Genomic DNA, 27,219 nt, shown 5'->3' on the forward strand with positions numbered 1-27,219 from the left:
TTTCCTGAACCCTTTGAAGAGTACTGTCACACCGGTGTGATCATTCTATAATACACCATTTAAGCCCGGGGGAGAAATGCTAACGCTAACGCTACATTAGCATCGGCGATCTCTTCTACTTCATGCTATCTGCACAAATGGTTGACATTAAACATTAAAAAGATCAGGCAGTTCAGAGAGAATCAAAGGAAGGCAGGCAGGCAGCTTTGCATGATATTCTTCTGGACGTGTTTCATTGTGTTGATAGTGAGGGTAGTCAATCCCTTGTTTAGCAAGACAGTAGTGACAGCCATCTTGGTGAAATGTGTTGTTGTGCAAGACCAGAGATGTAGTTCATTGACCGTTTCACACAAAAAAATGTGTTATTTCACAGTTTTACGACATATATATATTTTTTTGACTTGCAAAATTATCTTTTAAATTGACAATGTGTAATTTGTGGCACAATTCAAACGGGATCGAAAGATAATCTTTCTCTCTCCATTGACTTCAATACATAATCTTTCCGAAATAAGGTCCCATGGAGGCCCACCGGAAGGGGAGGGACTTCGCCACTCTACAAGTGTTGCTTGGCAACGGGGTGTGGCGGCAAAGTATATATTTTTTCTCTCTCTCTTAATTCCCCATGGCCCAAAATTCACTCAATGATTAATATACCCGTTTTAGGAAAAGTCACAAAGTTTGAGATGTTTTTTACCCTCAACCAAACAACAAGACCTGTAACATAACAGTGTCAGAGTCACCGGCGGCCGGCTACCCCGATAAACAGACGTTGCTAACCGCTTAACAGCGGAATAACAATGCCCCCCCCCCCCCATTCCGTGTATCGTCACACATACACACAAGTTCTGTATAAAACTTACGAACACAGCTCACAGCGAAGATGTATAACACATACATTTCCGCCATGGTCTACATGCGCTTGTACGTCGCCGCCATGTTTCAACGGGGAAACCGTATTCAACCCAACATCGGACAAGGCTGGCCTGTAAAACTACAAGTCAAGGCTAAGTTTCAACACAGCGGCAACGTTGTCATATCCCAATCAATGCTGTGTGTAAAGTTATAGCGTTATATGTCTGGCTCGGTTTACTATAACACCGGTCACATCACCATCAAAATGCATTATAAACGCCTTCAGGTGCTTGAACATAAATTTGACGCCATCTGTAGCTAAGCTAGCAAAGCTAACTGTGGTGGGTAGTTGAACTCATTGTATCTACTTTTTGGTTTAAATCAGTGGTGCCCAATACGTCCAGTACGGGGGGCAATGCTGGTAGATCACGAGTCATTCATAAAAATAAAAATCCAGCTCCGTTAAAATAAACATGATCCCTCCTCCCTTGGCCTCCCTGCCACTTAATTCAGGAGTTAATAACACGATAAACAAGAAAAATCCAGACGAGATCTCTCTCTCTCCCCTGTCTGTGTGCGAGGGGGGCGGGGCAGTTTACACACACGCAGCTGCTACATGCAGCAACACACGGCGGGGATAGCGGAGAGAAGCGCTCCAAGGTGTGGTTAAATGTTACCCGTCTTGAGGTGGACAATGCTCCTTGACAAGAGAGTTTAGCATGTACAGATGTAGCACTCCAGATAGGAATCACATGGGTGTGTCCCAGTCAAAAGCCCAGCGGATCCCAGTGGCTGGGGGTGTTGCCAAATTGCTAGAGGGCGTTGCCAAATTTCACCATTTGTTCAATTACAGGATTTAACCATGAGATGGCGCTTCATTCACAAATACACAAAGACAACTGGGTGTTGTAGAACTTATTCTGTTTGCAATGTTTGCAGCTCTGCAGTTGTGTTTGCTAAATACTGTAGCATTTAATCTCTTTTTTGTTATGGTTTTCACAGGCTACTATAATGAAAAAAAATCAATATTTTAGATCAAATAAAGTATATAATTTGCTTTATGCAGTATATTTGTTGTAATATTGTACACAAACCTACAGACTGGGGGTTGGGAGATCACAGGAGGGGGGGGGGGGGGGGGGGCTGTGGAATGTGAGCATCCCCCTTGGGAGACTTACTCCACACATTCCGATGGCCAATTAGCTTTAAACAAAGAGTTTGCAACATGGGGGGTGGGGGCTTCTCAAAAGAGAAAATGCAGATATAATTCACTTTCTCGACTCGCTGGTATCTCGAGCTGAGCGCTCATTGGTGGTTTGTACCCACTGCTGATGAAACTCCATTGGCTCGGCAAAAGTTTGTTGTTGTTTTGTGTCAGTTTTACGTCGCCACTTCCATTCACATCTTTCATCATTGTTCCACAATTTTTATCATGAAATTAATATCCATATATTTTATACTATACTACATGCTAACCCTACCGATTTGGGCGGTAGTCTACCGCTTTTGACATGTTTCTACCGCCTACCGACTTAGCTGGCTTTCCCTACCGATTTTCAATCTTCTCAAACTATAACAAATAAAAATGACACTCCATAGACACTGGATTCGACTTTTGGTGGACATCGTTTGCAGCGTGATCGCATAATACAAACAGTAGTCCTCTGTGTTTCTGAAAGAGAAACAACGTGCAGACCGGGGGTAACGCTGCGGGAAAGGCAGCGTTACCCCCGACGAGGCCATTGAGTCCTGCAGGATTTCCCCGTTAATATCAGTGTCTCGAAAACACATGTTGGCGACTGAAAGACATCCAGTGTTTGGTCTTTTCCGGAAGCATCCTACTCAACTGAAAGAGGACCACAAACACACACAAAATATAATGCAATTTTGAGATTTGGGGATATTTATCTCCCATTCTTTCACTTTTTCTGACATTTTCAACACCAAACATGTCGTTAATGTGTTTAGTGAACTACAGCAATCTGAAAGCCTGTATATTATTTATATCACACTTTATCAGTATAAAAATGCAGGAAAAACTTTTTTAATGCAGTATTTTCTGATTTACGGCACAACACAAAGATATTTCGCTCTGTGCAACCCTTTGACTCTAATATGTTAACAACATGAAACAAGAATATGAACCTGGCTTTATCCAATGTTCACACAAGAGTTCTACATCCTGACACATCCTTCATCTACACCAGGTGTCTCAGACTCCAGGCCCGCGGGCCACACGTGGCCCGCGAGACAGTTTCTCATGGCCCCTTTGTTGATATCATGTAATAGTGTTAATCTGGCCCGCGCGTTTACGTTTGCGCTTTATATTTCAATTTTATTTTTCCCGCTGCTGCTGCTGGCAGGGAACTGCTGCGCGGAGTTCCCTCGCCCCTCCCCCCTCCGAGGGAACTCCGCCACACGTCAATCAAATGCGCGCAGCGGAATCAATCCAGAGTGATCCAAAAGTGACACAGAGTGGAAGCAAAATATATCGCCATATCTTCATCAAAACTTTCAGGGAAAAGAAAAATCGATGATGACCACAGAAGATTCCAGGAGAAGTGGGAGACTGAATATTTTTTTGTTGAGTACAGGGGAAACGCAACGTGCCTTATATGCACAGAGAAACTCGCTGTATACAAGGAGTATAACGTCAAATGTCACTACTCAACAAAAAATGCAGAGTATGCAAAATACCTGGGAGATGAGAGAGAGAAAAAAGTCACAGAGCTAAAAAAATTCTATGGAAGCAACAAAATCTCTTCAAGAAAGGAAGCAATGAGGCTGATTTAGCAGTCGAAGCTAGCTATGTGGTGAGTGAGATGATTGCTAGGGCGGGAAAGCCGTTTACGGAAGGCGAGTTTGTAAAAAAATGCATATTGCTGGCTGCAAGTATAGTCTGTCCGGAAAAGAAGGGTCAGTTCAACAACATCAGCCTGTCAGCTAACACAGTGGCAGAGCGCATTTCTGACTTATCAAGTGACATATATGATCAGCTGTGCGACAAAGCCAAACTTTTCCGTGCATACTCTGTGGCTCTTGATGAGAGCACAGACATCACTGACACCGCTCAGCTCACAATGTATGTCCGTGGTGTTGAGGACAATTTTGAAGTGACAGAGGAGTTGCTTACAGTGAAACCAAAGCATGGCCAGACCACCGCTAAGGAGATATTTCAGCAACTGTGTGATGCCATTGCGGATATCGGTCTGCCATGGAAGAGGTTTGTTGGAATTACGACGGACGGAGCACCATCAATGACAGGGAGAAAAAACGGGCTGGTGGCACTTGTTCAAAGAAAACTGGAGGAGGAGGGTGTGGAGGAGGCTATTGCTCTGCATTGCATTATCCATCAGCAGGCCCTTTGCAGCAAATGCTTGAAGTTTGACAATGTGATGTCTGTCGTTGTGAAATGCATCAACCATATCAGATCCAGGGGCTTAAAGCACCGCCAGTTCCGTGCTTTTTTGGAGGAAATTGATTCAGAATATGAGGATGTGCTCTACTTCACAGAGGTACGTTGGCTCAGCAGGGGAAACGTCCTGAAGAAGTTTTTTGAGTTGAGAACAGAACTGAAAGTATTCATGCTGGAGAAGGGAGGGATGGCTGTTCCCGAGCTGAGTGATCCCAAATGGCTCATGGATTTAGCTTTTCTTGTTGACATCACGCAGGAGCTGAATGCTCTGAATAAGAAGTTGCAGGGCCAGGGCCAGCTTGTTTGTGCAGCATATGACAATGTCAGAGCATTCTCTACAAAACTGATGTTATGGAAAGCCCAGCTCCCTCAGAAAAACCTCTGCCATTTCCCAGCATGCAAGGCTCTCATGGACAGGGGCACAGCATTCAGTGGTGAGAAGTATATTGATGCCATTGTGAAGCTACAGGAGGAATTCAATCAGCGGTTTGCAGACTTCAAGACACACAGAGCCACTTTCCAAATGTTTGCAGACCCCTTCTCCTTTGATGTGGACAATGCCCCTAGTGTGCTTCAAATGGAGCTCATCGACCTGCAGTGCAATTCTGAGCTCAAAGCCAAGTTCAGGGAAGTGAATGGGAAAGCAGACAAGCTTGGACAGTTCATGAGAGAATTGCCCCCCTCCTTCCCTGAGATTTCCAGGATGTTCAAGCGGACCATGTGCCTTTTGGGGAGCACATAGACAATACACAGCTCTTCTCCACCATGAACTTCAATAAGTCAAAGTACAGGTCCAGACTTACTGATGCACATCTTCAAGCCATACTGAGGGTTTCAACTGCTTCCTCCCTCAAACCAAATGTGGCTCAGCTGTGTGAGAGGAAGCGCTGCCAGGTCTCTACCAGCAAGGAGTAGGCAAGAAAGAACAACTGTACATAGTTATGTTGTGAAGAACAGTTCATGTTAAGAAGATGTTGAAGAACTGTTAATGTTGTATTTTTTAATAAATGTTTTGCGGAATACTTGAAGCGGCCCAGACTTGCCCAGACTCTACGTCCAGCGGCCCCCAGGTAAATTGAGTCTGAGACCCCTGATCTACACTGCCTCTGAAAGAGGACCAGAAACACATTAAAAATATCATAAAATATGGAGACTTTGGGATATTTATCTCCCATTCTTTTACTTTTCGGGCATTTTACAGACCAGACATGTCGTTGATGTCACTGTTTACCAAACTACCACTTTTTCTGAAAAATGTATACAATTATGCAATATATTTTAAATACATGGTTTATACATGTGATTACTGGGGTTCCATTTCTTCTGATTACCTAATTTGGGCGTGCACATTTGCCACGCGCAAACCTAACTCTTTTGGATTTGGAAAGGTTAGCATGTATGCTATACTTGGACTGCTTACCGTTTTCATACTTTATATATCTAAGCATATTCATACACACTGTTAATACTGCTCACAGGCTGCTGTGTATTCATTCCCCTCACTGTTTATTCATAATTCAATTAATTCTATATTTTATTCTATAGATTGTGTACATTACTTTTCACTTTACTGCTTGTTGCACCGTGTTTCCCCGACGTGATGACGTCATGCGGTGGCGACGTAAGGACGTGGTGACGTCATGAGTAGGGTTTTTTAGAGGAAAATCAGCAGCCAGAGCACGAATGGTCCGGAGAAGAGGCCTAGAATAATCTCTGACAACTAAAACGAGGATCCTACAATTGAAAGGTGAGCAGACGAGCCTGTTTCTATCGAGGTCTGTCATTGGCTAAACAAAATTTTAGAGTTGTCAGTAGGCTTGGGCGGTATGACGGTATTACGGTATACCAGGGTATTTCGAAATACCGTCGGTATGATTTTCAATACCGTGACGTCACAGACTGTGCGCCAAATCACAGATGCGTTTCATTCTATTACACTGACACGGAGTTTTGACAGGGACGACATTGGTTGTAATGCACAGCACACGCCAGCAGAGGGCAGGGGAGGGCAGTCCGTCTTTCCCGCTCTCAGAGCTCAGCACAGAGCTGAGCTGAGCAAGATGGCGGCAGCATTTGCCGGCCCCGAACTCGGACAACTAGTAAAAAAGAAAAATGCCTCTGCGCCTGTTTTGGACTATTTTGGGTTTACTCGTTGCCAGTGACTTCATCCAGCACAACAAGAGACGGAGGCACTTCTTTGGGAATGTTTAAGACGGGGTGAGTGAGTGTTGACATTTTTTAATCCTATACAAATGGTTGATGGTTTTGTAGTCGAGGTCGGACGGTTTTAAAAACGAAAGCATTTACGTGCTAAACATTCACGCAAGTAATCCAATGAATCAAATGGAAATAAGGTTTTTAACACATGCACGGAATAATATTGCCAAACTAGTTAGTGAATATAGCAAACTTTATTCAATAAGTGTTAGAAATTAAAATCAATGTTTTAATGGGGAAATGTAGTTTAAACATGCCTTCGGTTTTAATGCTCTTTTATACTGAAAAACCAGAAATTCTTGTGCACAAGCAGTTAAGCTTTTATTCTGAAAATCCTTCATCTACGCATGTAGCATGTGGCTAATATACGTTTTCCTAAAGAGGTGAATTTAGTAGCGAAATGATATGGAGTGGTGCAAACCGAAGCCTACTGATTTAACACTACAACTATAGATGTCGAGATACTACCATGCTGAATATTAAATGAAGGTACAGTTTATTTGAATACATTATTGTTTACAGACGAGAGTAGCATGTGACAACATCCGGAATGACCGGAAACCAAACGAGCCGAGAAGTATTTTTTAGAGTATTGATTACAGCGTTTAGAATCTGTTAAATGAAAAGTGATGAAAGAGAATATGAGGAGAAAAGGCGTGTTGAGCATATATTGGATGTGAAAGGAGCCAATCCTCTGTTTAAATGCAACAACGGACATTGGAGACGAGGCGAGCCGGCAGGCGGGGAGGAGCCAGCAGAGGATATATAACAGCACCGGAGGAGAGATCCAACTCTTGGCTTCCCTAACGAGGAGCGGATCACAGCTGTTTGTCTGACTGAACAATATCATGCTTGTGACCAACCCGCGTCTTTTTTAATTAAAGTACCCAATTGAACTTTCACAGAGACTCCATTTAGTCTCCTTTTAAAGCTTCTCTCCTGGACGGGAGAATAACGAACACAGTTTACATAAGTCAAGTATTTACTCCCGGAAAATGTTTATGTATGATGATATATTAACTTAGCTCACTATGGAAACAACGTCGGACATCTACAAACGCGTCCTGTATCCGATCTCAAAATGTGCCATTTGCACAGTGTGTCATGTATGCAGCCCTTGTTTTGCACTTGCGCGCACGTCGCGGCACTTTGCGAGCGTCTACCGGCTCGGGCTGCATTTTACACCGAACATATAATATACCGTTCGAAACATCTATTTGCCGCCGAACGCCACCTCACTCAAGTCGACCCAAGTCATACCGTCAGTGGCGGCTGGTGGAAAATATTTTTGGTGGGGCTGGCTGTTGATATAGTGAGTAAAAAAAATGTTGGGGGGAGAAATTACCCCTTAAATTGGGACTGATACCGTCATATACCGTATACCACGGTATGATGTCAGCAAGGTATGACGGTATGAAAAAAATGATACCGCCCATGCCTAGTTGTCAGAGACATATTCCGGTGTCATAGTTGTTGCGGTGGAATATACAATACATATTTTAGATAGGTAGGAAAGTTATATAAAATAAAAGTGAATCAACGAGGTGTGGTGTGTAAGAAGACGGTGAAAGGCCCCGTACTTTTTTCAAAAGTAGACGGCTAAGACTCGTTGGGGGATGTTCAGTGGCTGTTTTCAGACGCCATCCGGAACAAATCAGAAAAACTATTCTTAGGTTCATAGGAATCAAAGTTGAGTTATATGTAAAAATCCAAGAGGAGAAAACGCAAACTTCGAAAAGCCATTTGAAACTAACGGATCTCGCTATCTCTTTTTCTGTTGGGTTTTAACTCTATTCTGTTGAAAGAAATATTGCATCTTAAAAGCTGCACAGACAGTGAGGAGGATATATTTATGTACCAGGTGAATAAATAGAATATATTATTGAACATGAAACAGCCTTAGTCAGATAAATAGATACAAAGTCATAATAGAGGAAGAATTTGAACGAGAGGAGCGTGAGTTAAGAGCTTACGAGAACAGTGGGTTCAAGCAGAAAAATTGAATAAAATGATGGCAGAAGTGTTAATTGTTGAAAAAAGCCCCCCTTCTCCTACAAAGGCTGAGCGGGGGAGAGAGGGGGGGTGTCAGTATTTGTCTGTGAGAGTCCCCCCCCCCCTTTTTCCTCTCGAGAGCAGCAGCAGCAGCCCGGAGTGTGTCTGCTTGCTTTTTTCTCTAGTGATCTGAAGTTGGAGCGAAATACATAGAAAATTAACAGATCAAGGTGTGATTTGAAGTGGTAGTGTAAACTGTGTTCGTTATTCTCCTGTCCAGGAGAGAAGCTTTAAAAGGAGACTAAATGGAGTCTCTTTGAAAGTTCAATTGGGTACTTTAATTTAAAAAAGCGCGGGTTGGTCACAAGCATGATATTGTTCAGTCAGACAAACAGCTGTGATCCGCTCCTCGTTAGGGAAGAGAAGAGAAAGGATCTCTCCTCCGGTGCTGTTATATATCCTCTGCTGGCTCCTCCCCGCCAGCCGGATCGCCTCGTCTCCAATGTCCGTTGTTGCATTTAAACAGAGGATTGGTTCTTTTCACATTCAATATATGCTTAACACGCCTTTTCTCCTCATATTCTCTTTCATCACTTTTCATGCAACACATTCTAAACGCTGTAATCAATACTCTAAAAAATACTTCTCGGCTCGTTTGGTTTCCGGTCATTCCGGATGTTGTCACATGCTACTCTCGTCTGTAAACAATAATGTATTCAAATAAACTGTACCTTCATTTAATATTCAGCATGGTAGTATCTCGACATCTATAGTTGTAGCGTTAAATCAGTAGGCTTCGGTTTTCACCACTCCACGTCATTTCGCTACTAAATTCACCTCTTTAGGAAATCGTATATTAGCCACATGCTAAATGCTAACCGTAGATGAAGGATTTTCAGAATAAAAGCTTAACTGCTTGTGCACAAGAATTTCTGGTTTTTCAGTATAAAAGAGCATTAAAACTGACGGCATGTTTAAACTACATTTCCCCATTAAAACATTGATTTTAATTTCTAACAGTACCATGCTTGATATGGTTTTATGATGAAAGACACTTTGCTGGACGCAACCACAATTTTAACTAGCTTCCCAAAGTTAGGCAGGCCACTGGTGTGCCCCACGGACAGAATCATACCCTTTGAATACTTGGTGCCATAGAGGCAGGCATGGGTTGCAAGAGACACAAGAGTTATGTTTCCATATTTCAGCTCTACCGCCTGCTTCATGGGGTGCTCAAGTGTATTAGGTGAAACAACAGCAATGTGTCCAACTTCCAAATCAGGTCTGAAAAGACTTGGCAAGTCTAGATGGTAAGCTAAAGAAAGCTGGTGTTTTTTCGCTCGAGTGAGCAAGATGTTTCTGAAGTTGTGAGAATCATGCACCACCCTTTTAAAAAAGCTGTGCTTTGCTTCAAACCTAATAGGCCAGAAATCTGTCACAGGCCCAAATCTCCGAATCAGTTCCGGATAATGTTCCAGGAAGTGGTGCTTGGGCAGGAGGTGGAAATCGGGAAACACCTCTTTCAATAGGCACCTGTGATCAGAGATTTTACACTCCAAGTATGACAATGTCTCATCTCAAAAATGCCCACTAGCAGTGTGCGAAATACCCGTCAATAATCAGGGGGTCCCCATCTCCCGTTTATTACGCAATATACCGGTCGAAGATTTCTCAATATGCAGTAGGCCTATACAATATTTCATGGATGCAATCCAAGACAATCAGTAGTAGCAGCGTTTCTCAACCGGGGCGCTGTCAAATAATTATATATTCTAACGTTCATATGAATGAATACGCGACCGTTAAAGAACCATCTGTTTTCGATTCTATGCGAGGAAATGGGAGCAGAGCTGGTCTCAGACGCACACACACACACACACACACACACACACACACAGACACACACACACACACACACACACACACACACACACACACACACACACACACACACACACACACACACACACACACACAAAGTCTGCGTGATCTGCGTGTAGGGAGGGGCAGGCCTGCACACACCCACACACACACACACACACACACCAACTTGAACGCCAAGGCTAATTATGCTTTTCTTCTTAACCCCGGAATCCACACAGGACATACGCACACGCTCATCTTATGCACAGCAAAGATCGAAAAAATAGTATTTTACCTTCAGTGAGAATAGACCAAAGATGCCTTGGCTCGACTTCTTCTCGTTGCCGTCCTGGTTTCCAAGAAGAAGAGAGACGATGTCCTGCTTTAATCCAGCTTTTCACGAACGGCACTGGGTCGAATTTGTCCAAAGGGGGTCCGTTTAGGTCCACAAACAGAAGCGAAGACAGGCTCTCCTCGCGCAACCTGTTGCGGCTCTGGTTGTCGGTGTTATTCACGGCGGAAAAGTCTCTCTCGCACTCAGCAGACGTGGGGAGGTAAGTGTGACTTGCTATGCATAGCCGTTCCAGTGTTTTGCCCGGTGGAGTGCCCTGCAATTTCCAGTCTCTAAACTGCCCCACGGCGTCCCCGGCTGGTTATCCGAGCGATTTAGCCAGACGGTGTACTTCTTGTTCGCCATACAAAGTCAAGTCTTCCCGCTCTCCTGGCCAAAAGTGCTTATCAAGAGCTTTGAGCGTCTGGACCAAGCTTGACTCCGGTAAGCGCTTGGTTAGAGTAGCAACCACCGATTCATAAAAACGAGGCTTGTTTATTTTCCCCCTGCCTTCTGTCAGCTCTACGTCCTTAAAAAAGCCCGATGAGACGCCCTGTTCAGCCTTCTTCGTTGATCTCCCCCCGGTCGTATTCATGGCGGTCAAAACATTGATGGTTTGTTTGATGTGGACACTTGAGTCCACAAGTGTCATTTCTCTTCTCTGCAGCTTGAGAGACAGGCTCTGGAGTTCACGCAGGATGTCTTTCATGACAGCCAAATCTTCCACGAATCCTGAGTTGGTTAGGTGCTTGAGAAGTCCCTTGTATTTTTACCTCTCAAGATCATTACGTGATGCGTTCTCACTGGATGTTTTAAAATGGAGTGCTAGTGCGGGGAAATCTTTCCATACAGCTTTTACTGTTTAAAAGCTGCTGGCAACCCATCTGATGGTGAAAATTTGACCTATTTTCAGTATTTCCATGTTGAGCTCGGCCGCTGCTTCTTTCAGCAATCTGGAATTCCTGGTTGACTGATTGTAGAGTGAGTATAAATGTGAAATAAATATCTCAAAGTGATTAGTGCCACCCACATCTTTAAGAGCATATTTGACTGACAGTTCTAGTCTGTGCGCCAGGCAGTGTACAGACTGCACGTTCGGAAAATTGTTTTTGAGTCTGACGACAAGCCCACTGGCTTTTCCCGTGAGCACTGCAGCCCCATCGGTGGCTATGCTTATTAGGTGCGTCTTCAAAAAGTCATCATCCATTCCAGCTTTATATAGACTCGCCATCATCGAGTTATAAATTGATTCAGCATCGACCCCATATGTGAGTTCCACTATATCCAGGAAAACATTATCTACATCCCCCTTACCACTGACATCACATCTTACGTAAATGATTAGATAGGGACGACCGTGAACGCTACTTTCATCAATTGTGATTGATACCTTTGAATCCATTTCTTTCACATTAGAGACGAACTTGCGGCGCATTTCCTTTGCAATGTGACTTATTATTTCTGCGCATGCATGGTCAGATTTGTGGATATTCCCAACTTCGGCTCCATTCAGCTCCTGCATTGTCATGAGGGGGTTGAGCTTTTTATAAGATAGCCTTTCCTTTGCTACGGTGTAAGCTGTTCTAAACGAGACTGTTGTTTTCTTGAGTAAATCGGACTGTACATCAATGAAACAGTTTGGGAGGGTTTCTTTGTCTTTCATCTGTACTATTTCCACTGACCTTGTGTGGGCCTGGCTGTCCCTGTGTTTGTATATCTTCTTTCGTAGCTGTTTTGCATCAGGGCTAGTAACATCACCATTGATCCATTCTTCCGAGAGGTGTAAACCCGGTCCCTTTTCTGAGAGTAGCAACGTTTTTGCTTTCCTACACACTAAGCATCCTAACTTTCCAGCCTTAATGTCAAGCCAAGGGTTGCGGTCTTTCCATTCGCCCACCTGCTTCGTTGTCCAACCACCCGGCGGAAAGTCACTAGCAGCAGTAGCAGCTACCTCCGCAACTGCTGCGTCTTCTGAGCGCTCTGCCTCAACTTCACCTCCTTCTGGGGAGTGACTGGGCGGGACAGGAGCCCCCGACTCGCTAACGGTTCTGGTAGCGAGTGCTGTGATAGCTTCTGCGTCATCAGCATCATCTCTGGGTGTCTCTTGGTCATCTCGTGGTGTCACTTTTTTGGATGTGAACCCAAAGTGCTCGAGTGAAACACTTTGGTTTAGCTTTCTCTTAGACATTTGAGTCCTCTAATGTAACGTCTTTCTCTCCTCTTTGCCGCGCATGGCTAATTTGCATAATTTGTGTCCGCGTCACGCAGCGTACCCGTGTCACGCGGCTGGCTCTGCTTTTGACAGCCAAAATAGAAGTTATTTGTGAATAAATGTTTTGAATTATGAATACTGGACATAGTAGGCTTAAAAACATTTTAGTGACCATTGCAAGTGACAAATACATATTATAATTTCAGACCCCCCCTAAATGTTGCTGTTGAGGCTTTCAGGGGGGCTCAGGTGTTAAACGGGGGGGTCGAGCTCCTCCGGACCCCCCCGTATTTCGCACACTGCCCACTAGCCAGTATTTCAACAATTTCTTTTAAATCTAATAAGATTTGCCAAGTTTTGTAATCTTTTGGTATAACGTGACCGATCATCAACGGCAGTAGTCTCAATAGCGTCCAGTTTTCATGGCAATTCCCACCAATAGAATTTTTATTTGCAAAATACTTTGAAATTGGTTGAGGTCTGTTGGTTTTGTCTGTAAACTTGAAAGGGAAGGATTCAATGATGGAATTCAGATAATCTACTGTAAAATACTTTTTGGATACCAGAGACTTTATACAAAGACTTAACTCCCTTGGCACTATTCCTTCAAAAAGGTCATGCATAAAATCTGGGGGGAAGCCCTGGATTGTGTGGAAATGAGAAAGTCTATTGAGAACACAGTCTCTCTTTACTCCATTCAGATAAACTAACTGCTGTCTGTTCAATTCCAGAAGGTCGTGATTGTGAGCTTCAACTGTCCGCAGTGGAAACACTCCCCCCTTCACCTTGTGAATGTCAATATCTTGCCGACTAGCTAAACAAAACCGGCAAAATTAGTTAACATTAAAATTCTCTTGGAATCCAGCAAGCGAATGGGCCCCCAAGTGGTCTGCAGACACGTACAGCACAGTACCTCCAACAGTTGTTCCCAATTTCTGAACATACAATCCTTTCTGCTCAAATACTACAAGGTCTTTTAAGAGTGGTTCAAGAATGGCACCATACCCGTAGTTCTTCAGATCGTTGCTATTACAAAGACATAGGGATGTAACGATATACCGAATATCGCGGTATCGCGGTAAATAAACTTCCCAATACCGTCGTGAGACTGACAAAATCTACCGCGATTTTCAAAAAAAATGTATTTAAAAAAAAAAAGTTTTTTTTTTAAAAACACTTTTTTTTTTTTAAACACTTTTTTTTTTTTAAACCTTTATTTAACCAGGTGGTCCCATTGAGATCATCGATCTCTTTTTCAAGAGAGAACTCTCTAACATGGCAGCAAGTAGGTTACAACATGAAAATAAAACAACAGATAACACAAAAGGACATCGTATTTACAGGGCTACATTTACACACCTAGAGACATTGACAAGTATCAACCATATATTTATATCTCGCCCTGTCAATAAGCCTGGCGTTAGACTTTTTCGCTGTCCGTCATTTCGACAGACAGGATCGTAAAATATCCGTCATAATCCCTTATTACCCGTCGGGTCTGAAAAGTTCACAATAGAGCATGCTCATGAACTGTCAACGGGGGGGGGGGGCGATGTTATGCCGTGTGTGCATGCACCTCGCGGGACGCGCACAGCGTAAAGCAAGACCTCCCAGACATGTATTGATCTGTACGGCAAAGTACGGTTTGGAAACTATATCATTTCCTTTTGGAGGGCATGCATAACACGGCATAACACCAGAGCCTGGCTGCGGGGAAACGTTGGCGCTGTTCCGAGTTTGTTCTAATCTATCAAAATGACAGACTGCTTTCAGATTTTTCCGTCATTGTTAAATAAAATATTCGGTTAACGCGACCACTGGTGTCCCAGCAACATCAGTACCAAGCGACAGAGTTTTTTCCAGAGCAGGGGATATTGTAATGCCCAAACATCCCAGCTTATAAATACCTGGAAATGTGGACATTCTCATATTCCTAAAAACCTGTCTGATGATGCTGAGTGAGTGACTAGTGAGTTTGAGTTGAGTTACTTGAAAAACTAAAGTGAAACTTGATTTATTTTATTGCAGGGTCTGATTATTAAATGTCCTTGTTTATTTGTGAGATGCAGTGGCATAAAGAAAATGCTTACTTTGTTTGATAGTACTAGTAGGTAAAAAAACACTGGTTTTCTTGTTCCAGTCTGTTACTGTCACTTTGTTTTTGACACTTTAAAATACTGCTATCCTACAAAAATGCTGTAAAAATCAGATTTATTATGTAATAAAAAAACATTTTCCGAGTAAAAAAATGTTTTATTGAAGAAAAGAAAATTTTGATTTTTTTTTTCTTCCCTTTATTATTCAATATCGCGATAAATACCATACCGTGAACTTGTTATCGCGATATTATCGTACCGTGAGTTTTTGGTATCGTTACATCCCTACAAAGACATGCAAGATAGATTGACTGTACAGATGACCTATACCGTATTGGTAAATTTGAAATGACCCAATACACTGCACAGACCTTGTTTTTTTTTCTTGATGTTCCTAATGGGTTTCAAACCTCAAAGTCATCTACAGGACTGTCTCAGAAAATTAGAATATTGTGATAAAGTTCTTTATTTTCTGTAATGCAATTAAAAAAACAAAAATGTCATACATTCTGGATTCATTACAAATCAACTGAAATATTGCAAGCCTTTTATTATTTTAATATTGCTGATTATGGCATACAGCTTAAGAAAACTCAAATATCCTATCTCTAAATATTAGAATATCATGAAAAAGTATACTAGTAGGGTGTTCAACGAATCACTTGAATCGTCTAATTAACTCGAAACACCTGCAAGGGTTTCCTGAGCCTTGAAAAACACTCAGCTTGGTTCAGTAAACTAAATCACAAGTATGGGGAAGACTGCTGATCTGACTGCTGTCCAGAGGACCGTCATTGACACCCTCCATCAGGAGGGTAAGACACAAAAAGAAATTTCTCAAAGAGCAAGCTGTTCACAGAGTGCAGTTTCAAAGCACATCCACAAAAAGTCTGTTGGAAGGGGGAAATGTGGCAGGAAACGCTGCACAACCAAGAGAGATGACCGCAGCCTTAACAGCATTGTGAAGAAGAGTCGCTTCCAGAATTTGGACTGAAGACAGTGGACTGAAGCTGGAGTCCAGGTATCAAAAGTCACTGTTCACAGACGTGTCCGGGAAATGGGCTACAATAGCCGTATTCCCATGGTCAAGCCACTTCTGAACTCAAGACAACGGAAGAGGCGTCTGACTTGGGCTAAGGAAAAGAAGCACTGGACAGTTGCACAGTGGTCCAAAGTCCTCTTTTCAGACGAAAGCAAGTTTTGTATTTCATTTGGAAGTCAAGGCGCCAGAGTCTGGAGAAAGGCTGGAGAGGAGCAAAATCCAAGTTGCTTGAAATCCAGTGTGAAGTTCCCACAGTCAGCGATGGTTTGGGGAGCCATGTCAGCTGCTGGTGTTGGTCCACTGTGTTTCATCAAGCCCAGAGTAAATGCAGCTGTGTACCAAGAGATTTTAGAGCACTACATGCTTCCGTCTGCTGAAAAGCTCTATGGAGATGAGGAATTCATTTTCCAGCATGATCTGGCACCTGCCCACAGTGCCAAAACCACCAGTAACTGGTGTACTGACCATGGCATTACTGTCCTCGATTGGCCTGCAAATTCCCCTGACCTGAACCCCATAGAGAATATGTGGGGTATTGTGAAGAAGAAGCTGAAAGACACCAGACCCAACAATGCTAATGAGCTAAAGGCCGCTATTGAAGCATCCTGGGCATCCATAACACCTCAGCAATGCCACAGGCTGATTGCCTCCATGCCACGCCGCATTGATGCAGTAATCCGTGCAAAAGGATTCCCAACCAAGTACTGAGTGCATTAATGGACATTTTCAAATGTTTGATTGTGTTTTGCTGTTATAAATCTTTTTTTTTTACTTGGTCTGAGGAACTATTCTAATTTTTTGAGATAGGATTTTTGAGTTTTCTTAAGCTGTATGCCATAATCAGCAATATTAAAATAATAAAAGGCTTGCAATATTTCAGTTGATTTGTAATGAATCCAGAATGTATGACATTTTTGTTTTTTTAATTGCATTACAGAAAATAAAGAACTTTATCACAATATTCTAATTTTCTGAGACAGTCCTGTATATACAGTCCTAGGGCAATGCTTAAATCTTCTGATGAGAGCAAAATATTCTCTTTGCAATATAGACCGTCTCTGTATGTTTTATACTGAGTTGGGTGTTCAACAGTTTCCCTGTGTTCTGTCTCCAAGACTTTATCTAACATATCGTTACGATTTAACAGCTCTGTCAAGACTTTCAGAATTGGAATATAAACAAATGTACGTCTGGAAGATGCATCTAAAACATATCCAATCGGCTCAATCACTTTAAAATGATTCTTGTAAAAAGTTTCTCTTTTGTATTCAGAGCCAAAAGGTCCGGCCTTTGACAGGAAACTTAGGGGGTTTGCTTTTTTAACTGTCTCAGTTATAGCAGTGGTGACTGCACTATTTACTGCACAATTGTGGTTGATCAGTACACTTTCAATTATTTTTGGTGTGCACTCTTCCACAACTGAGCTCATACTACATAGCTCATTTATAATTTCCTGAGTTGTTGTCTTAGACACATGCAAAATCGTTTGCATACGCAGTAAGAGAGATGCAACTTTATGTTGTAACAAATCATGCAGGTCTTGATCCTCTATGTAATCATCTGTTGTTAAATCTAGATGGTCCGAATTTGTCTCATCAAATCCTGTACTTTCAGAGTTTGAAGTGACTTGAGTACAAGTTTGATACAAGTTTGTACGGAAATCATCAACAGTACAGAGATTATGTTTCTTGCTCTTATGCGCACGAAAAGTACTGTACACGCTGGACTAAAAACTACAGTCTTTGAAGGGACATTTCACAGTTTCCTTATGGTGTATGTGTATTTTTAAATCTGCAAAATACTGTGTATCACTACAAGTCTGTGAGAAATTGCACAGTTCACAATTTAACCTTGAGGTCACCTGCGTTGAACGTGCTTGACTATGGTCTCTAAACTAATGTTTTTTCAGAGATGATTCGGTCCTGAAGGAGCACACACAGTCTGCATAAACACAGGGAAGAGGACAGTTCCTTGCCTGATGACAGTGCTTCAGTTTGTAATGGACAATTAGTGTGCGTTGGCTCGGTGAGGAGTAATGACAAGACTTGCAGGACCACCTCATTGAAGGGGAATTGCTCCAAACTGCACAGCCTCCACTGAAGTTATCCTGTACAGAAAAAAGAAAGAAAAACATGTTATATTACTGAGTTATCAGCACACAACACAGTAAAATAAGTCCACATACTCTTCTCTAAAATGTTTTTCAATCCAGATTTTAATGTATCCAGACATGTAAACACTGTTATTACAAAGTGGAAATAAATACATTGAACAGATGTTAAAAATGGATTGCTGTAAATGATAAATGTCTGGTAGACAATCAAGTTTATCAAATCAATTGTCAATGTATCACTATTTTTCACATCACATGCATTTTCATCACCTCCATTCTTTATTTGTGTTACATCCACCCTTGAGGACACTTAATTGATAAATGACAATTTTATGTTATGAATGCTGAAGAATGATGAAATGTAAGACGGGAAAATTATAACATTGCTCTGTTTTCATCACATTGGCTTTAGATTAATCTAATCACTTTTCCAATTCACATCGGTTATACCCCTCTATTTTTCAATTCACATGCATTTTCATCACCTCCATTTTTGACAATTATTATTTTTTGGCTGTAGATCGTGTCAGAATCAATATAGATCTTTTTTATTTTCAAGTAAATTCAGATTGAACATAGTCAAAAAAAATGCAAATTAGTTTCCGTCTAAGAAAACATTACTTATAGTGAAAACCACCCTTGAATGATGGGATAGTAGACAAAAACCTTTAGGAGTCCAAACTATAACATATAATAAGTACCCTGTATCAAGATTGATGCAAAACAAGTGAAATTTGACCTTTTTAAAGAGGTTTAGAAAAAGTAGGTCCAGGAGGGCTCACCTCTGGGTTCATTTGGGTGATTTGCGGTATGAATGTGGTAAAAATGGTTATTATAGTCGAGTTTCTCTCCGTTAAGTGGGTATGACACATTAATAGGTTGTTAAATGTTAACAAGCCCTGGAACGGTGTTTGTTACAAGATGCTGCATCAGCCCAAGTGTCTGGGGGCAATCGGGCTAGAAACAAAAGTGTTAAATTGGCATCACTGCACGTGTGTGTGCTTGCGCTTTCAACTTTTTACTCGTAAAAAATACTTTTACTCCTGAAAAGTACATTATCCGTACCGGATACTAATTTCAGCCGAGTTTTAGGCTCAACCCTCCTTCAAATACTCGCCATTTCACTCGGGCAGCTCTTAATTTCCAACCCACTGCTAGCTAGCTAGCTCGCTATCAACGTTTTTCCTAAAACAAACTAACGTTAAATATGAAATATGCATCAAAAAGTGTGGCGACAGTCAGTCTGAGACAGAGACTGACATTAGAGGATTAATTTGCATTGTCTGCTGATGAACTAGATTACATTTGAATGTACTTACTTGATAACTCCAGTCCGGGCTCTGAGCGAGGAAGAAAGATGGCAGCCAACTCGGATTTCAAATTAATTTCAGTTTTAGAAAAACTGCGTGTGACGTCATATTGCTGGCGCATGCGTGTTACATACAATGCAGAGGCTGACTCATGTTATCAAGTTAATGCAACAGATTATTCTGAGTTTAGAAATATTTTTCAAGTTTAAGTTTTTGTAACTCGTCTTAATGAGTTGTAATGGGCAGTGAGTTCACTCAGCATGATAACATTTGCCCATCTGACTAAAAAACAATATCCTTTTTAACAGTGTGCTGAAACCAAATTTGTTAAGTACATAGAACAGATATCCCCACTCAACTCTATTGAATGCCTTTTCCGCATCCAAAGAGAGAACTACTTCAGGGGTACGAGTAGAGAGAGAATAAATAATGTTAAACAACCTCCTGGTATTAAAAAATGACTGTCGTCCTGAGATAAAGCCGGTCTGGTCGGGGTCGATCAGGCCCGGCATCACCCTCTGGAGACGGCTAGAAAGAATCTTAGCCATGATCTTAAAGTCTATGTTTAAAAGGGATATCGGCCTGTAACTGCCACACAAGAGTGGGTCCTTATCTTTCTTCAACAAAAGAGTTATTGATGCCTCAGACAAAGTAGGCGGCAACTGGCCTTTCAGAAAGGCATAATTGAATACTCTCACCAGGGGCAAGTACAGCACAAAACGTTTTAAAAAACTCTGTGGAGTAGCCATCAGGACATAGGCGGATTTTGCAGGGGGGCAGGGGGGGCTGAAATATGTTATAGCATTACTAAGTCTAAAACTGTTCCAATACAAATATTTCATATATATAAATATTTTAATAGATGTAATAAAATGATTGTTACAATACAAATCTGAATAATATCATGTTTTGTTTGAAATAATTTCATTTTTGAGCTGTCGCATGTTGTGACGTGTGTGTGTGTGTGTGTGACGTGTGAGGTTAAGGACAAAAGTTCCCTCGCTTTTTTTTGTATCCAAGTGATTCAGCTATTGTATTAGCAGTAATGGGTATTCGGCGATTTTTAAAACGTCCAATTTCGTCTTCAGCTTCAACAACGGAAGAGCCACCGACTGAGCCTGACTTTACCAACCAGCAGCCGTCACAATGTCAAGTGGCAGACACGCAAACGAGCAGTTCTGGATTAGCTAACGTTAGCCCCACAGCGGAGAGCTCTGGATTAGCAGGACCAGCTAACATTAACCCAACAGCAGGGAGACCACCGGCACCGGGACCGTCAGTGGGTCATGATGATCTTGGGGAAAAACACAGCTGTCCCAAGCAACCTACTTTATCCGATTTCCCCTCAAAAATGTTTGAAAAAACGAAACGATAATTTTCCACGTACTATTACAAGAACTATCCCTGGCTGGAATATTCAGTACGAATTGATGCCGTCTTCTATTTTTCATGCCGCCACTTCCAGACTGACAGCGGTGTGGAGGATTCCTTTAGAAAGGGCCTGAGTGACTGGAAAAAACTAAGCAGCAAACTGGAGAAACATGCACAATCCCAGGCCCATCTGAACTGCATGGTTAAATGGGATAACTATAAAGTGACTGCATCTTCTGGATCTATTGCAGCGAAACATTCTCGAAGCCACGAAGATTCTGTTGAGAAGAACAGATCTTATTTGTGCAAAATTGTTGATATTGTGAGGTTGTTGTCCAAACTCGGATTGCCTTTTCGTGGGCATCGGGAGGGAAGCAAGTCAGAGTCGCGTGGGAATTTTCTTGAGGTTTGTGGCTTTTTCTCCAAGTATGATTCTGCTTTTAAAAACATGCAGTCCAACTATTTCAATGCTACTAGCCCGGATTTCCAGAACGAAGTCATTGACATATGCACTAACTTAGTTTGTGCAGAAATTGTAGAGAAAGTGCAGGATACTGGATTTTTTTCTATAATTGCAGATGAGGCCAGGTCTTGCAAAACGGAACAATTATCAGTGTGTATCAGATATGCAGAGCAGCTTGAAAAGGAGCGTTTTTTGTGTTTTATTGATTGCTCAGCATCTCGCAACGTGGCTGGGATTGTGGAAGCAATAAACAAAGGACTTGAGATGTGTGGACTGAAACATATCCCAATTGTTGCCCAGAGTTACGATGGTGCCTCCGTCATGTCTGGTCACGTTTCTGGTGTGCAGCAGCGCATCAAAGAGACCCACCCATACGCAGTGTACGTGCACTGCATGGCACACAAACTAAATCTGGTGCTTGTGGAGTGTTGTGCTGTCAACCGCAGCGTGAAAACATTCCTGAACGTCATTGACAAACTCTACTCTGTATTTGCAGAGCCGTCAAACCATCATTGATTCACTGAAATGCAGAAATCACTGAATCTGAAACAAACTGAAATAATACAGCCAAGTGAGACTAGATGGGCGTACAAGTGGCGATCTGTGAATTCCGTTAAAACTCACTACTCTGCAATTACAGGGTGCCTGAGAGAAATGAGTGACGAGGGAGACAAGTGGTCTGTGGAGGCCAGTGGCCTTTATGCCCACATGACCAGAATGTCTTTCATTACATGTGTTATTGTATTTGAAGACATACTGCGTGTGATTCATGTTAAGGCCCTACAGTCCTCCAGCTGCACACTCTCCGAAGCTGCAGCGCTTACCGACAACCTGAAGGCGCACTTCAAATCTCAGAGACAAGCAGATACGTGGAGCAATATGTGGGGATCAGTGAAACAGTTCTGCCGGTACAACAACGTGCCGGTACCTGGGGATGCAGATGTTGAGTGTCAGACTCCGGGTCCCCTTGCACCCAAAAGAAAACGGGTTACAAAACCCCCGACCTCCCTCGACAGTTTCCTGGTTACAACTACTTTGGGCCAAAGAGAAACTGATGAAAGTGGCGCACAAATGTCACAGAGTGATACAGCTGGATTTCAGCAGCACCTCTATCTCCCTGTGCTGGACACCCTCATCAACGAACTAGACAGACGATTCACGGGAGAGTCCATAGAGCTGGCACAAGCATGTGGAGCAATGTTTAAATGTGAGAAAAAAGGAATTGAACCTCTCGTATAAAAATACGCACAGCTGCTCAAAATTCACCCTCTCCTTCTTGGAGCAGAGATGGACCTTGTTAAAGTCTCTGCTGTCACACCTGTTGCACTTGAGCATCTCCGAAAGACTGTTAAAAAGGAGAGCTATCCAAATCTATACAAGATGCTCCAGTTGGCACTGACTCTGCCTATCGGATCTGCCACCTCTGAGAGAAGTTTTTCTGCATTGAGGAGAATTCGGAACTGGCTGCGGTCAACGATGGGAGGAACAAGATTTTCCTCACTTGCGGTTCTTCACATTGAGGACGACATAACCGCACAGCTGTCACCTGAGGGGATAGTGGACGTATATGCGGAACGTAAAAAACGGCGTCTACTTCTGAACTAAGGTAGGACACCAAGGGATATAGTAGTTATCAAATAAGTATAAGATATGCACAGTTTTGATACGTTTTTTACAGTTATATAATGCACTGTTGTTGGGGGGAGAGACCGCCCCTTCCATATGAGTGTGTGTGTACGGCGGGCATGAGGCGTGCATGACGGGACGAGTTGTGTTCGTATGTGGAAAAGTCATACTCAGTGCGGTGAGCGCTGGCTTTATTGCTACTGTATCCGTAGCACCCCACGCAATAGTTGGGACTGTGTACTGAGTGACGTCAGTAAAAAAGGTTTGCCCCCCCAAGCGCAAATGTCAAACTCCGCCTATGCATCAGGACAAGGCGATTTACCGCTCTGTAAAGATTTGATAGCCTCTGTTACTTCAGAGACGGTTAACGGAGCTCCCAGATCACCAAAACCTCTTCCATCAACTTGGGGATAAGCTAAAGTGTCTAAGGGGTTAGGGCTGTCCCAATCCTGTGGAGAAGATTCTGAGGTGTATAATTCAGAATAGTAGTCTGAGAAGATATTACTGATTTCAGCAGGGTCTGTTGTAATATCACCTGTTGGCGACTTCACTCTAGGGATCAGGCTGGAGGCACCGGCCACTCGCGATTGATATGCAAGCAGTTTGCCTGCCTTATCTCCCTGCTCAAAAAATCGTTGCCTGGTTTGCAGAATTTGCCTTTCGATCTTACCAGTTGATAACAGATCATATTGCGATTGAAGCTGGAGCCGTTTTTTATACAAAATAGAGGTGGGATTAACCGAGTATTGGCTGTCTAAATTTTGGATATCAACTGAAATTTCTGTCAATTTGGATTGTTCCGATTTCCTGAAATGTGAGACAAAAGAAATGATCTGCCCAAGAAGATAAGCCTTAAAGGACTCCCAGAGTATATCACTACCAATATTCGGAGTGTCGTTTATCTCAAAGAAAAATGTGATTTGTGTTGCCAGAAAAGCCTTAAATTTGGGTTCGGACAGCAACTGAGGGCTAAATCTCCAGAATCTAGAGGGTGGTCTACCATGGGGGAAATTGATTTCTACAGAAGTGGGTGCATGGTCGGAGATAACTATGCTATGGTATTCACAGGAAAGAACGTTATGTAATAGTTTATCGTCAAGGAAGAAGAAGTCTATCCGTGAGTAAGTGTGGTGGGCATGTGAAAAGAAAGAGAAAACTTTACTGGAGGGAAACTTAGTCCTCCACGGGTCCCTCAATCCCAGCTGGTCGGCATGACATTTTAGGACTTTGGTCGATTCAGATAGAGTAGACTGCTTAGTGGACGATCTATCAAGCTCTATATCCTGGACCAGGTTAAAGTCACCTCCAATTATAATTTGATGCTCATTGAGATTAGGTATAGAAGTAAAGAATTTGGATATTAATTTGTCGTCGTCCCAATTCGGAGCATATAGCGAGGCCAGGACCACAGGAGTATTCTGTAATTTGCCAGATACTATAACGTACCAGCCGTTCGGCTCAGATATAGTAGTGTTTAGGTCAAGGGCAATATCACTGTGTATAATAATAGCTGCCCCTCTAGCCCTCTCGGAAAACCTCGAATGAAACAAGTGACCCATCCATGGCCTTTTGACACGAGACATTTCCACCTTACGGAGATGTGTCTCTTGTAAGAAGCAGATGTCTCCTCTAAGGTGTTGCAAATGTGAAATTACCTTGTTGGCTTTAGTGATATTGTTCAGCCCTTTAACGTTCCAGGAAACAAACCGGATATTTCTACCACTCACTGACAAAGTCCTTTAAGTCGTGGCATAACCTGAGCAGAGAGTAAAATAAAAGGGGAGGGGGAGAGAGAAAAAAGAAAAGAAAAAAGAAAGAGAAAAAAAAAGGGGGGGGAGACAGACAGACAGACAGACACACACACACACACACACACACACACACACACACACACACACAGCAAACCCCAATCCCATTGGGAGCATCAAACATGTGTATCTCCTAGGATACAAACCTTCCTGACGTGGGTCCGTCCTATCCTTCCCCTACTTAACCTCCATTCCCTCTAAATTGAACAGTGAACACATTCTCCATTAAAAAAAAACCTGATTTAGCCGGCACAACCTACATCAACCTGGCAGAATAACACACATTATCTGAGCACAACCTGCTAGTCACAAACGTATGTAAACAGTGAGACTGACATTCAACTTAAAGTGCAATATTTAGAAAAAATGACCAGTTTACGTAAACATGAGCTTACAGGGAGTCCTTCGTAGAGTAGTATGATTAGTTGCTGTACAGTTCAGTGTAGAAATAGTGCAGCCCGGGCTAAGCTAACGAGCAGCTACGTTAGACCACTCAGTATATAATGTGTCAAGCTAGCAAATGGGCCATAGCTACTGTGTTTTATAGCAGTGCAAGCTACCTCTCTTTAGCGGCAATATACTACTTAGCTTCCTCGACAGATGACAGCCAAACTTTGTCTTCATTCTCCGCCGTAATCATCAGCTTGGCCGGGTACTGGAGAGCAGGTCTGAGTCCGAGTGTATACAGCTGCGCCATTACCTCCCGGTACAGAGCACGCTGCATCACAACCTCGGGAATATAATCTTCATAGAAGGCAATCGGTTTCCCCTCGTACCATAGATCCGCTCTAATTGTCCGGGCTTCACTGATGACTTTTTCCTTGGTCTGGAAGTTGTGGAATCGGATGATGACCGGCCTCGGTCTTTCCCCAGACTTTGACTTTGCGGCAAACGACCTGTGAGCCCGGACCAGTTCAGGAGAAGAAGGCAGGATTTGGTCCCCCAGAAGAAGAGGTAGTAGGTCGGAAAAGAAGGCGGTTGGTCTCGGGCCTTCAATCGACTCAGGGAGACCAATTATGCGGATATTCTTGCGGCGGCTGCGGGCCTCGAGGTCTACCCTTTTTCGCTCGCAGTTTAGCATTGCTAGCGGCTAGCTCCGCGCACGTAGCTTCCAAAATCGACAGGCGCCAGTCGACCAAATCCGCATTCGACTCCAAAGAGGAAATACGCTGCCCGTGATCGGAGATAGTCGCATGAATCAGATCAACTTTGGACTCGAGTGCGGCGATGACTGTTTTGAATTCCGCTGAGAGAGACACTTTATGGCTCTCCAACAAACTGGTTAGCGCCGCCATGCTAACGTCGCCAGCGGCGACATCCTCCGTAGGCATGGAGTCTTTCTTGGCTTGCTTTGCTGGCTTAGATGGCATGTGTCCTTGAGGAATAAAGTTGCTCAGTCGTTATGCATCGACTAGTGCAAGTGTGAAGTGAATAACGAGGCTTTTACACAATAAAAAAAGTTGGAGGCGAGGGAGCGGAGGAAAGCACGTCTACTCCTCACTCTTAATTTCCGGAAGTCAGCATGTGGACTTTTCTGAGGCATGGAAATGCAAGTATAGTTCTGAGGTACAGTCATGCCATTTTGGTCAGAACCTCCCACAGCTCAACCTGCACACTGGCATGTACTACACAAAAGAAGAGAAGACAGGATTTTGCAAAGTATCAGAATCCAAGCGACAAGATGCGTCTGCCATTTGGACTCACATGGAACCAGTCCTGAGAGATATTCGTTTAAAGTTTCCAAAGGTTGATACTATTCACTTTTGGTCAGATGGCCCCAGCAAGCAGTACAAAAACAAGAACAACTTTTTTCTTCTCTGCAGTGTCCCTCCAACACTAGGTTTCCAGAGAACAACCTGGAACTTCTTCCCCACCTCACATGGGAAGGGAGCCCCAGACGGCATTGGAGGAACTCTGAAAAGGACTGCAGACTGCAGACTGCGGGGGAATGACATTGTGGATGGCAATATCTTCCATGAGATGGTTGGCAGAAGCCTTTGCAGTACTAAGATCTATATTATTAATGAAGCTGACATGCCATATGATGCACTCCTTTCTCAACCACTAAAACCTGTACCTGCAACAAGGAAACTCCATCAGGTCACACCGACACACCGAAACAACTCTGAGATCCATTGCAGATCACTGTCCTGTTTCTGCAGTGAGCCACAGATGTGCGAGTGTTTCTGCCCAACACTATTCCAGTTGATTGCCAACAAACCCAGGCTACAGGTTGAGGATGATGGTCCTATACCAATGCAAAAGAAGAAAAGTCCTTTGGAAATGTTGATGGAGGAAATGGAGCAGGAGGAAAGTGAGCAACAGCCAATGACCAGGAGTGGTCCTGACGGGACTATGACAGATCTATCTGCTGATGTAGTTCATTGCGGAGATTGGCTGGCGGTCATTTATGACCAGAACTGGTGGTTAGCAAAGGCTGTCACTGTGGATGCACCTCATCAAGATGTGAAAGTGGATTTTTTCCACCCTCATGGGCCCAACACA

Source organism: Notothenia rossii (genome assembly GCF_949606895.1).
Source record: "Notothenia rossii genome assembly, chromosome: 3".
In the NCBI taxonomy this organism is placed as follows: Eukaryota; Metazoa; Chordata; class Actinopteri; order Perciformes; family Nototheniidae; genus Notothenia; species Notothenia rossii.